Source organism: Dendrobates tinctorius, unplaced genomic scaffold (assembly GCF_039654945.1).
Source record: "Dendrobates tinctorius isolate UK_male_01 unplaced genomic scaffold, ASM3965494v1 ptg000069l, whole genome shotgun sequence".
In the NCBI taxonomy this organism is placed as follows: domain Eukaryota; kingdom Metazoa; phylum Chordata; class Amphibia; order Anura; family Dendrobatidae; genus Dendrobates; species Dendrobates tinctorius.
The window spans coordinates 6,057,378-6,070,439 of NW_027361737.1; the positions used below are offsets into that span (position 1 = coordinate 6,057,378).

Below are 13,062 nucleotides of genomic sequence, written 5' to 3' on the forward strand. Positions count from 1 at the left end.
ACTACCTAAGCATGTCACAATTGGCCTCCTTTACCCCCAGCAAGTGCATTAGTGGGGGGAAGCATAGGATGTTAAGGAATATATGTCATATCACTCATCTCAGTCATAGGAGGATGGTGTTACCTCTGATAGCGACACAGTCAGTTTCAGTTATTGTTAAGCACAGAATGGTCTGTCTAATGTCACATGACTAAGGATAATTTTTGGACCATGAGGTCACACTGACATAACTATGACAGTGTTGGTGTTAATGAGCTTCTGGAGGGTTAGAAACAGTCCTACGTGACTACATAGTGTTACACTCATCTTAACAGGATGATTGAAGGCTTTTCTATATTAGGTTTTAGGGTGAATGGATTTAATCCAAACCAAATTTTTGGAAAAAAATTCAAAAGATCCTGGCAAATTTGAATTACAAAAGATTTAATCATATCAAGTGGCCAATGGTCCGTTAATTTTTTTACATTAATATATCATGTAAAGATGCCTAAAAGAGTAAGAATGGGTTTCTATGTGATGATGGTTTCATCTATGAAAATTTTTAAATAAATTCTATACATTATTATCAATAAAATCATCATTAATCAGTTAACTGTTATAAACATATTGATTGCCACTGACTGTTATTTGTATTTAAATTGTTAAAAATTGTATTACCTTTACGATCACCATAACAGGTTGTCTCTGTCACAACCCAGCTGTCAGATGACCCATGACCAGGTGCACCTTTCTTGTCACTACCACTAGGGGGCACCCTAGCTTTCCCTATTCCCTGGAATACTTCTGAAGGTGAAGATGCCACCCTTGCCTTATCTCTTGAATCAGCCCTCCATCTGTTCTTTCCCCAGGGAAGAGAGATGCTACTGTTCACCGTAGTACACCAACCTGACGAACAAGGCAGCACAAACAAGGGTAAACTGAAAATACCAAGCATACAAATATTCTTTCACATATAACAAAGGAATGCACCAGGGAGTGTAGGATGGGGGAAAAACCAAAGTAAGAGGAGGGAAGGGAATTATCACACTTAGAAAACATGCAACAATCAAAGATAACTCCTCCAAACTACTCATTTAAACAACTCTCCTCCAAGTTATGCAGCAAAAGCCAGCTCTGACATGGATTTAAATCAGGGCCCAGATTATAAAGGGTATGGGAGTGGCTAACCAAGCTCAGCTGAAAGCTCATACTCCCAGAGTTTCCAACATGGCCGATTAACCCTTGTTCTGCCAAAAGAAATCGGCACCATTTAAAAAGAAGTGCTTCTTTTCAGTGCTGGAGTAGGAGCAATCAGATGCTGCGGTCTTCTGGCTCCTCTCTGTTGCGGTAACCCCATGACAGTCTCATAGAGATCCTGCTTAAAGAGGACCTTTGATTAGTGTCCGCATGTTAAACTAGCCACATCACTGAATAGTGGCTGCAGAGCTGCCTTATGTCTCCTTCTCTGCTTGTTTTCACAATAGATGCAGACAGTAAGATCAGTGTAACCAGGAACGGACATATTATTGGTGAAATGTGTGCAACCGTACAGGGACCCTAGAGGTAAGGGAAGGGGCGGGACTACCGCGGTCGCAGCGGTCGCAGCTGCGACGGGGCCCAGAGTCCTCAGAGGCCCAATTGTGGAGCTGAAGCCACTCATTGGCTGTGCAGCTCCGCTCTTTGATTGGCTGCAACTGGTTGCTCTGTGCGCACAGGACCTGTGATGAGGTCACAGGAGGGGAGGAGTCAGAGGTCACATGATCAGGGGCCTCTGTCTGAGGATGTGGGTAAGTTTATGTGTTGGGTGAGGGGTTTACAGGGTGGATGTAGCAGAGCCGTGTGTGTATGAGGTGTGGGGAAACGTATGTGTACGAAGTGTATGGAGAGGAGCCATGTGTATGAAGTGTACGGAGAGCAGCCATGTGTATGAAGTGTATGGAGCAGAGCCGTGTGTGTACGAAGCGCAGCCATGTGTGTACGAGCTGTACGGAGTTGAGCCGTGTGTCATGATCCAGGATGGTGTTTGTCTTGACTTAGGAAAGTCTGACTGACGGCTTCACTGTAATGACCCCTCCCAAAACCCACACTTACCCCTTCTTAACTTAAATAAGACACGACTGCATGACATTGGATGTAAAAGGGCACAGCAGCCCCGTTTATTAACACCAAACAAGCAATAACATTTTATCCATAAACGTAGAAATATTCCATAAACATAACCACCAGCAAAAAGGAGGGGGGGGAAATGAAGAGTCCATCGTACATGATTGCAACACCAGCTCCACCACGTGCCCTCAGCCGCACCACACCGGCTCGAGGACACCCAGCCGAGTGTTGCCCAACCAATGTCCTGCTGGGACCCAGCCCAGCAGGGACCCACGTTAACATGCCCCGCTGTGACCCAACGCCCTTGACGCCCCAGCGACCAAGTCTCCACCACACACGTGCAGTACCAAAACGCTGTTGGTCCCGTCAACCCTGCATGATAGCATCTATCTTAAAATATCCACCCAACTAGAAAACATAAACCAATCCACCCCATAATCACCACGACCCGGAACGAATTAATTGTGTGCATCACCCCTGCACTTCGAACCCAGAATCACAACACTATTGTTGCCACCCTCTTACCAAAAGTGAGATGTACTCCGCACCCATTCCCCGCTGAACTGCGGATTCGACACTACTCACAAAAGAAAGAAAAGCGACTCCACACCACCTGAAGTCCAGGAAAACTCAGACACACATCACGTCTCCCGAAAACCCCAGACACCATAAACCCGGGCCATCCGTCAAAACATTGCACTCACCGGTGCCCGATGCTTGTCCACCACTCAGCCTTAAAGCACCGCAAAAAGCACCCCCAAATGGAGCACAGCCCCAGACGATTACCAGGTCCTTAGAATCATTAAAAGTCAATGCACATCGCACTAGCTTCCCCTGCCACAGCGTACCACCAGCCCGACATTAATGAAAGTAATGTTATAATTGCAACCTGCTCACCCAATACCTAAAGTACACCTCCCCCGCAGCAGCGCTGCACCACATCCGTGTCCCCATAATACCAGCCGGTCCTGACAAGTGCGCATAACGGAATAAATGACATAGCCATGTATTGCCGGACGGGCTACACCCACGCGGGAGACCATTCACACGGCCATCGAAACAACATGTCCTGCCTCATGCTCTATACAGAATTCCTGACAAATGGAACAACTCCCGCTGGATAACCAAACCGTTCACCAACCATGACCCCCGAGACCAGTAAAGCACACGCTGGGTTACCCAACTCAAATGTTGCATCATCCTTGCGCAACACTTCACCCTGGCCCCCCCGTCCGGGGGCACCCAAAAAGAAAAGACTCTAAGGAGAGCTGTATACCCAGAAGGCAAAGCAGGACCAGCTGCACCCACAATAAACCTCCTAGCCCATCGTAACGAAAAACTATCCACTCTGTATAATAAACTCCTACGTAGCTGCAATCAACGGCTGTAACAAATACCACCCGATACAGTCTGCCAAAAGCTCAATCGGCAACCCTAAAGAACCGCAGTGAGAACCCACCAGTCCTTACGTACAAAAGTTGTTAAAACTGCCCCAGGGCAGCCACGACCAGCAAATTACCGTAAGAACGCCATATGACTGCAGATCATGCAAAAAAACCCCAGTGGATCGTAGCCCCACGTATTCAATAACCAAAATCAACCCCCCAAAACAGCAGCGCGATATACACGGGAACCTAATAACGACCCCCGACCTGACACGATGTACTCGTTAACCTAACCTGACTTAGACATAGGGCCCCAGGTGAATCAAACACTTTGACTTATCCAAACACATGATAACCGCAACTATGCCCTGAGCATGAAGAAACCCAAAGTAGTCAAGGGTTGGACCATGAACAGAAATAAGCACACCACCTTCCCTAATACCAGATAGTAGTCCCAGGTTGGACCATGAACAGAAAATAAGCACTGCACCATCCCTAATACCAGATAATCCCCGACTACCACACAGAAACCAAACCACGGACCTCATCAACCGGACATTGACCAACCATAAAACCCCAGCTCCACGCCATATCTACGTACCCCCAGAAATTAACCAGGAAAACAAATCCGGTAAAAGGTCAACTCCAAGCCCCCCCAGGGGAAATGTCATCCATTGCTGCCAGAAAGGCAGGTTCCCAAAAGATCTGCCGTCCCAAGCATCTCGACCTCACCAGAACGTCTGCCGCAACAAACCAAAATGCCCCTAGTGAACATGAAAACCCTTAGTACACTCAAAGCCCCTATTGGAGAACCGAACCCGGCATATAAATAAAACACACCGTAATGAAAAACTCGACCACCTACCCCCTCACCTCTGACCAGCAATAGAACACACCCCACTGTAACGTGAAAGATTAAGCCGCCCGATGCACTACCCAAACAGATCACCACGTCAGTGAACTGCCATCCAACCCTTATCAAATACTAGGCGCGGCGATAAAACTGCTCACCACATCAGTGAACTACCATCAAGCCCTTATCAAATACTAGGCGCGGCGATAAAACTGCTCACCACATCAGTGAACTACCATCAAACCCTTATCAAATACTAGGCGCGGCGATAAAACTGCTCACCACATCAGTGAACTAACATCAACCCTTATCAAATACTAGGCGCGGCGATAAAACAGCTCACCACATCAGTGAACTACCATCAAACCCTTATCAAATACTAGGCGCGGCGATAATCCTCCAGCCCAAAGACCCCATGCCTATAACAATAAACCATAAAACCGGCATGGATATGGCTATCCACCACCGCTCTGCCAATATCCGTATCACCACCCGAATTACTCACAAACCGCCATGGAATCACCACCAGTCATACACAAACACCCAGAGAATGCAAGCACAATTATACTAACCAAAATAAAATGATGTCGTCACCTATAGATATACCCACTATCATAAAAGCAAACTAGCATGAAATTAAAAAATACCTCCCAACACTCATGAAGTGCACAAAACAGCCTCCTGGACCACAAAGCAACCATTCCCTCACAGATTCGAACGCTGTCCACATGGACCAGCCGCGCATCTTTCCGAACCCCCAGACAAACACCCGAAACCATACGTAGCAACACCCTTCCCAACCAATATAATCTAGACATTAATAAAGGTTTAAGTGTGCCTTAGTGAGCCTTACTTACTATAGATATACCCACTGTCATGAAAACAAACTAGCATGAAAAATAAAAAAAAAAACACCCAACACTCATGAAGTGCACAAAACGGCCTCCTGGACCACAAAGCAACCATTCCCTCGCAGATTTGAACGCTGGCTACATGGACCAGCCGTGCATCGTTCCGAAACCCTGTGACGAACCTACTACCCTAGTGCGAAACCATACATAGCAACACCCTTCCCAACCAATATAATCTGGACATTAATAAAGGTTTAAGTGAGCCTCACTTACTAGGCTGACTCCGCGGAACCCCACGGAACAGCCGTCACGTGTCCTCCGCGTCGAGCACCGCAACTGCGATCTTCTCCATGGATCTACGCCGACTGCAGCCCTCCTGGGCCGCAGCACCAACGCCCAGACCGACTGTCCGTCCAGGAACGCATGGCAAAAAGTCACCGGCTCGGAGCCTCAAACAGGGGGGGAGGTTGGCACTCCAGCCGCAGGCAACACCTCCTGAATCTGGCACCCAACGCCGGGGGAACGTGACGCCGGACCACATGACCTGTGGCCCTTGGCAGCTGAAGGGTGGCCACATGACCGAGCCACCGCCCGCTTCCCCCCAGCGCCGCGAGAAAGGAAATGAGGCCGGTGAAGTCACACACCACCTCGCCACCGGGCTCCTTGCCGCATCATGTCACCGCCGTCCACCGATGCCGATGACCGCGCCTGGACAGGTGACCACGCCGGGTAACGTGGCCGCGACGTGCGCGTCACCACTGTGTGCCGCGATCCGAAATGGAGGGGAGGCCGGCCACGTCACTCACCGCCCCGTTACCTTGCTGCCTGCTTCTCGACTTCTGGCTCCGGCCCCGCGATGTCTTCTGCAACAGGTCTGCTAATGGGGCTCATCCTCCAAACTGCTGCAAACTTAACTCCGGGCCGAGGTGCTCAGGAGGCCGTGATTGTCGCTGCCGCTTCGGAGGCAGAGGGGTCCCATCGTCTCCGCCGTCGCCATCACCAGACCATCGCTGCAGCTGTTCCTTCATCCACTGCTGGCCGCGCTGCTCCATCATCCTCTTCATCTGTGCCACGAGGTATTCCATCTTCTGGATCCAAAGATTCAAGCTGAAGTCCCAGATGTGAGGAGCTGACGATTCCGGACGTCTGCAAGGTAAGGAATGACCATCCCCCCACAGTTCTGCCCTATATATCCATCCCACAACTGACCACTCCCTGCCAACTCACATTGCACAATAAGCCCCATAGCTCCAACCCACACCTTCCCCACAAACACAAAGCACTACTGACCACTCCCTGCCAACTCACATTGCACCATAAGCCCCATAGCTCCAACCCACACCTTCCCCACAAACACAAAAGCACTACACCTTACCCTTCACTAACCCTCAGGCCTAGCATCCCTCCTTAGTCATGTGCGCCCTCCCTGTAGCCCCTTTGGGGCAGGCGTCCGGGCTTGCCTTTAGCCCGTCCAGGTCAGACAGGGGTTAATTGTTTCTGCCTCTCTCTGGCAGAGTGTGAAAAATGAGGATGAATGAACTCATGGAGATCAACATCCAACACTGCAGAGACACCATCACATGTTTCTCAACGCAGTGATTCTAGAGCAATGCCCTCATCCCTTATGGGAAATATGTAAAAACATGCAAAACACAAGCTGCGGAGACACCATCACATGTTTCTCAATGCAAGCAATGACTAGCCAGGTCTTTCCCCGGGAAGGAACAACCACGGGAAGGGAAGTCTCCAATGAAGGAAACCACCTATGCCAAAATATGGTATCCATCCACAGGCATAGGTGGTTTCCTTCATTGGAGACTGCCCTTCCCATGGTTGTTCTTCCCGGGGAAAGACCTGGCTAGTCATTGCTTGCGTTGAGAAACATGTGATGGTGTCTCCGCGGCTTGTGCTTTGCATCTCTCTGGCAGAGGACGGCTATTTAAAGCTCACTCGACCAAGGTCCGGTGTCAGTTATACTCCTGCCCTCGGCTGAGTTAGGTGACCTCGTGCGTGCGTGTGCCTTGTGCCTGATAACTTGTTGCTTGTTTGGTCTTGATCCGGTTCTGTCCCTGTTACGAGTTCTGCGCTATCTCTCTGTGTATGACCCTCTGCCTGTGACCTGACTATTCTCTGCTCGCCCCTCTGGTACAACACAGCCCTCTCCGTGTATGACCCTCGCTTGTCTGACCTGCGTTTTCCTCTCCTCTACAACAGTTGCCCTGCAGTAGGTACATTACATCATCTGCAGCAGTAGGATGCTAAGCCCCGCCCCCTGCAGTCACATGATCGTAGGTACTGGGACTCCTTACTATTTTCAGTGCCGCAGGTCCTGTCTGCTTAAACCAGCACTACAGTGTTGGACATCGTGCTCTCCTATAGTGTGGGTAAGTCACCCCGCCCTGCCTGGCAGTTTGCCGACACTGACAGGGTCCTGACATTAGAGTCCTGACACGTGTGTGTACGAGGTGAGCAGAGTCGTGTGTGTCCGAGGTGTACGGAGCAGAGCCGTGTGTGTATGGAGCACAGCCATGTGTGTACGAGGTGTACGAAGCAGAGCCGTGTGTGCATGAGGTGAGCGGAGCCATGTGTGTACGAAGCGGAGCCGTGTGTGTACGGAGCACAGCCTTGTGTGTACAAGGTGTGCGGAGCGGAGCCGTGTGTGTATGGAGCGCAGCCGTGTGTGTACGAGGTGTACGGAGCAGAGCCATGTGTGTACAAGGTGTACGGAGCGGAGCCGTGTGTGCACGGAGCACAGCCTTGTGTGTACGAGGTGTACGGAGCGGAGCTGTGTGTGTACAGAGAACAGCCGTGTGTGTACAAGGTGTACGGAGCAGAGCCGTGTGTGTACGGAGCACAGCCGTGTGTGTACGGAGCACAGCCGTGTGTACGAGGTGTACGGAGCAGAGCCGCGCATGTACGAGGTGTATGGAGCCGCGTGTGTACGAGGTGTACGGAGCGGAGATGCGTATGTATTTTGGCATCGGGGGGGCCATTTGAAAGTTCGCATCGGGGCCCATAACTTTGTAGTTACGCCACTGGGTAAGGGGTCCCATTTTCACCTTCAAATCAGCAAGCAGTTCCTGATACAGACACAAAGTGGGGCCAATAAACTATTACATAAGGTCCCTTTATGTCTATGTCCACCACTAAGGGTTCACTCACATCTGCGTACAAATGTACCAAGTGCAATGTAATAAAAATCACATTGCACTCGCACACATGTTAGTCAATGAAGCAGTATTTATCTGCAAGTTTTTCTTCAGCTGGAATCGGGTTGAGGAAAAAAATCGCAGCATGGTGCATATGGAGGCGTAAAACGCCTGAGAATCGCCAATGCAAGTAAAGGGATTTGAGAAAAAAAACGAATGGTACATGGACCATGCGTATGTCGTCCAATTTATATGCACATACCTCAAAGGAATCCAAAATTTTTTCACCCAAGTACAGTAAATTCACAGTTATAAAAATCGGAAGAGATGGATGATAGATAGAATAGATAGAAAAAATAGATAGATATCCTGCAGATATGTAAGTTCACAAGCCCCCTACATACTGTATAATAAACTTGCACTCTATAGCGTCTTTCATGTGGCTCTAAAGGGTGTTTAGTCTTGTCTAAACTAATAAATAAATAAATAATTAAAAAACCCGACATGGGGTCCCCCTTAGCCTTTGGTAACCAGCAAAGGTAATGCAGACAGCTGAGAGCTGGTATTATCAGGCTTGGAAGGTGCCAGGTTATTGAGCCGTTCCCAGCCTAAAAATACCAGCCTGCAGCTGCCCCAGAAATGGCATATCACATGCAATCAGGGCAATCGCTTTGCCTTAGCTTTTTCCAATTGCCCTGGCTCGTTGGAAATAAGTGCAACAAGCACAAATTTATTAGAAAGAACATACACACAAAAGTCCGACATAGTCCAGTGTTCCCTGAATCAGTCCCTGGTAATGTTACTACTATTCACAGTCACCGGGTACTGACTTCACCACTCATCAAACACGCCAGCTCACACTATGCTTCATCAGACCTTGCGGCTCTGAACAGTGGTGCGCAGTGGATACTGACTACTTTGTTCATCAGAGCTGCCGAGTCCCAGCAATGGTGATGAGCATTGACATCACTTTCCCAGGGCCTGTGAATAGCGGTTACTTTATTGCTCTTCATACTTGCCGGAGCCAGATTCTTAGGAATGTGGACTACGACAGAGCTTTGTGGGAACATTTTGAATAATAAATTGGTGAATGTCTCTTGTGTCTATTTCTGTCTTTTTATGTTTTTCAGGTATCCTTTTCTGGACTACTTCGGATTTGGTGGATTGCTGAGGACCTACAGGGGATTTTTAAATTTTTTATTTTTTTTTTAATAAATTGGTGAGGGATTAAGTGTGGGAGTCTTTATACAAAAAAGTGGTTTTGACAAATCAAAGTTGTCATCAACCACAGCTGTCTGCTTTACCTTGGCTGATAATGAAAATTACGGGGGACCACATGTTATTTTTTTCATTCATTTATTTATTATTTATAAAATACAAGTACAGTAAAATATACATGCAAAGCACTAATTATATATCTCATGGATATCTATCTATCTATCTATCTATCTACCTATCAACTCTATCTTTGCACATCTAACACATAAACATCTCTCTTTTCTATTCTGCATTCCATTCCAGTATGTGTCACATGGATGGTGCAGACAGACAGCACACAGACAAACAGACCTGGAGAGCACAAGGTACTGTTTTTCAGTACCGGAAATATCAAGACGTGTAAAGGAGGTCTTATAAATTGAGGACACCCTGTTGATTGAGACTTAACAGCCACACATTCTCTCTGTGGTTGCCTGGAGAGGAGGAATACAGTATTAATATGTTAGTGGCTCTCCTGTGTCTTATAGACAAGGTCTTGAGCAGGGTAACCCTCTCAGATGACTATATGCCCTAACTAAACATATGTAAAGGAGTTGCTCTGTTAAAACAACCTGTTAGAGGGATTGTCTCAGGGAGATGATGAAAAAAGTTTTTTTTTCATGAAACATCACCACTTACAGTCATGAATTCATCTGATAGTATACCTTGATAGCAGACACAGCCTGTGGATTAAAATTGCACTGTTTCTAGAAAAAGGTCCTTATATTTATCAATATTGGAAAATTATTTTGGAAAGACCCCTGTATTGCAAGGAGAGTGTATTGCGCTACCTTGCAATGTATGAGCCACTGCACCTATAGATACTTCCACTTCTACTAACCTCTCTAACAAACCACTGACAGAAGGCAGGTGAGATCCATTCTCTGGCATGTATACCACAATCCAGGAAGATGGCCGGGCCTTCGATGCTCGATTTCCCAACCTTTCCAGACAATAAAAACACAATATAAGTATTATACTGTACAAAACATGACAAGTATTTTCTATTGTTATCTCTTCTAAGCCTTTGCTTCATAATCTATAACACAGGATTTTTCTTACAAGCAGATATTACATTTTTTGCAGCATTATTGGACTGATTACTTAGAACAAAAGACCTGTGTTATCCATCAATCTCTTGATTTTTTCCCTGCTCTCAAATACACAGTTTGCATAATTTAAATTATTTCCATGATTAAAAATGTCCGCTACATAATAGTGTCATTCATAATGCAGCAACTGACCTAGCTGTGCATTATGTGTGGTCTGAAAATGATGGCACCAAGTTGTGTCTTGAAAGCCACTTTATTGATTCAGAAGGTAAAATACTGAATTAAATAGATCCATATTCGTATAGTGATTACATGATCATTAAATATTTAATCAGTCAATACCACTTATATTTTGGAGCTTAAAGTGAATATATCAGCAGCCTTATGCTATGTAATCTGACAGCAGTATAATATTGGGTCAGAGACCGTGATTCCAGCGATGTATCACTTAGTTTACTGCGTAGTTGTAATAGTATCACAGTTTTCTCTCTGGTAGATTTAGCAGAGCTCAGAATGCTGAGCTTCTTATAACCTCACCCACGCCACAAGTCACTTCTCCCCTCTAGGATCTTGCTATCTTTTGTCTCTGTTTCCTCTCTAGTTAGGGACACCCACATCTTGTGGCACTGCTCACACCTGACCTTAGGTGCTCTTTCTATGTACTATAAACCCTTTATAACATTCTTACATGAAACTACCTGTGTCGCCTCAGCTTAAACCTCCCACTCTGGGCTAGTCCCAACCATTAGCTCTTGCTTTCTCTACTGTCAGGCAGCATACAACATTAACCTCATTAACACAAGTCATAATTCACATTACACAGCATAACATTACACGTGTTCTTCAAGGATGAATGATGGACAATCTGTCCACCTCCTTACGCAGTCTGTAAGGAAGACTGTACTAACAATGAAGAGGTGACTCAGAAAGTATGAAAACCTGCAATAATTTGAAATTAAGTCTCACAAAATTATGTCCACAACAAATGTGTGTAGATGGGTAGGTAGCTGGCTTAGTGATAGAAAACAAAGAGTGGTTATTAATGGTGCATACTCAGATTGGGCCAGGGTTACTAGTGGGGTACCACAGGGTTCTTAGGAATGTGGTTATTAATGGTGCATACTCAGATTGGGCCAGGGTTACTAGTGGGGTACCACAGGGTTCTGTATTGGGCCCCCTACTATTTAATATATTTATTAATGATCTAGTGGATGGCTTATACAGTAAAATATCAGTATTTGCAGATGATACAAAACTATGTAAGGTAGTTAACACAAAGGAGGACAGTTTGCAACTACAGACAGATTTGAGTAAATTGGAGAATTGGGCTGAAAAATGGCAAATGAGGTTTAACACAGATAAGTGTAAGGTTATGCACATGGGAAGGAGAAACAGATGCTATAATTACTTACTAAATGGGAAACTGCTGGGGAAATCAGACATGGAAAAAGACTTAGGCATCTTAGTCAATAAGAAGCTAAATTGGAGTGCCCAGTGTCAGGCAGCTGCCACCAAAGCAAATAGGGTCATGGGATGCATTAGAAGAGGTCTGGGGACACGAGATGAAAACATAATTCTCCCTCTGTACAAATCACTCGTAAGACCACACTTGGAGTATTGTGTGTCATTTTGGACGCCGGTGCTCAAGAAAGACATTACTGAACTTGAAAGGGTTCAAAGGCGGGCTACTAAAATGATAAATGGAGTTGGTTCACTACAATACCCAGAAAGGTTATCAAAATTAGGTCTATTTACTCTAGAAAAGAGAAGACTTAGGGGAGACTTAATATATATGTACAAGTATATCAGAGGGCAATACAGAGATCTCTCCAATGAACTGTTTGTACCAAGGACTGTGACAAGAACAAGGGGGCATTCTCTTCGTTTGGAGGAAAGACAATTTCTGCGCCAGCATAGAAGAGGGTTCTTCACGGTAAGAGCAGTGAGGCTCTGGAATTCTCTTCCTGGGGAAGTGGTGATGGCCAACTCACTGAATGAATTTAAGAAAGGAATGGATGCTTTTCTTGTGAGTAACAGTATAGGAGGTTACGAATAACAGAATATTATAGGTAGATGGTTGACCCAGCTTAGGGGAAGGAATTTTTTTCCCTATGGAGAAAATTGGCTTCTACTCTGGGGGTTTTTTTTGCCTTCCCCAGGATCAACAATGCAGAACAGCTGCACTAAAAATAGGCTGAACTAGATGGACATAAGGTCTTCCTTCAGCCTTCAAAACTATGTTACTATGTTATGTTACATATTTTATTAATATAAAGATAAAGTGGACAACCCCTTTAGAATGGTCAAAAGCATCTGACCTCTAAATCAACCCTGTTATCTGCTATATGTATGAGATGACTAGAGTCAGAGGGGTTAGTCACTAATTTTCAATTGATTGCCTATTCTGAGGATAGACCATTAATATCTGAT

General features: G+C 46.1%; 1 pseudogene; it reads right to left on the reverse strand.

Moving 5' to 3' along the window:
• Nucleotides 1-13,062, reverse strand: part of LOC141095197 (carboxypeptidase B-like) — an 85,206-nt pseudogene that overhangs the window by 56,355 nt on the left and 15,789 nt on the right.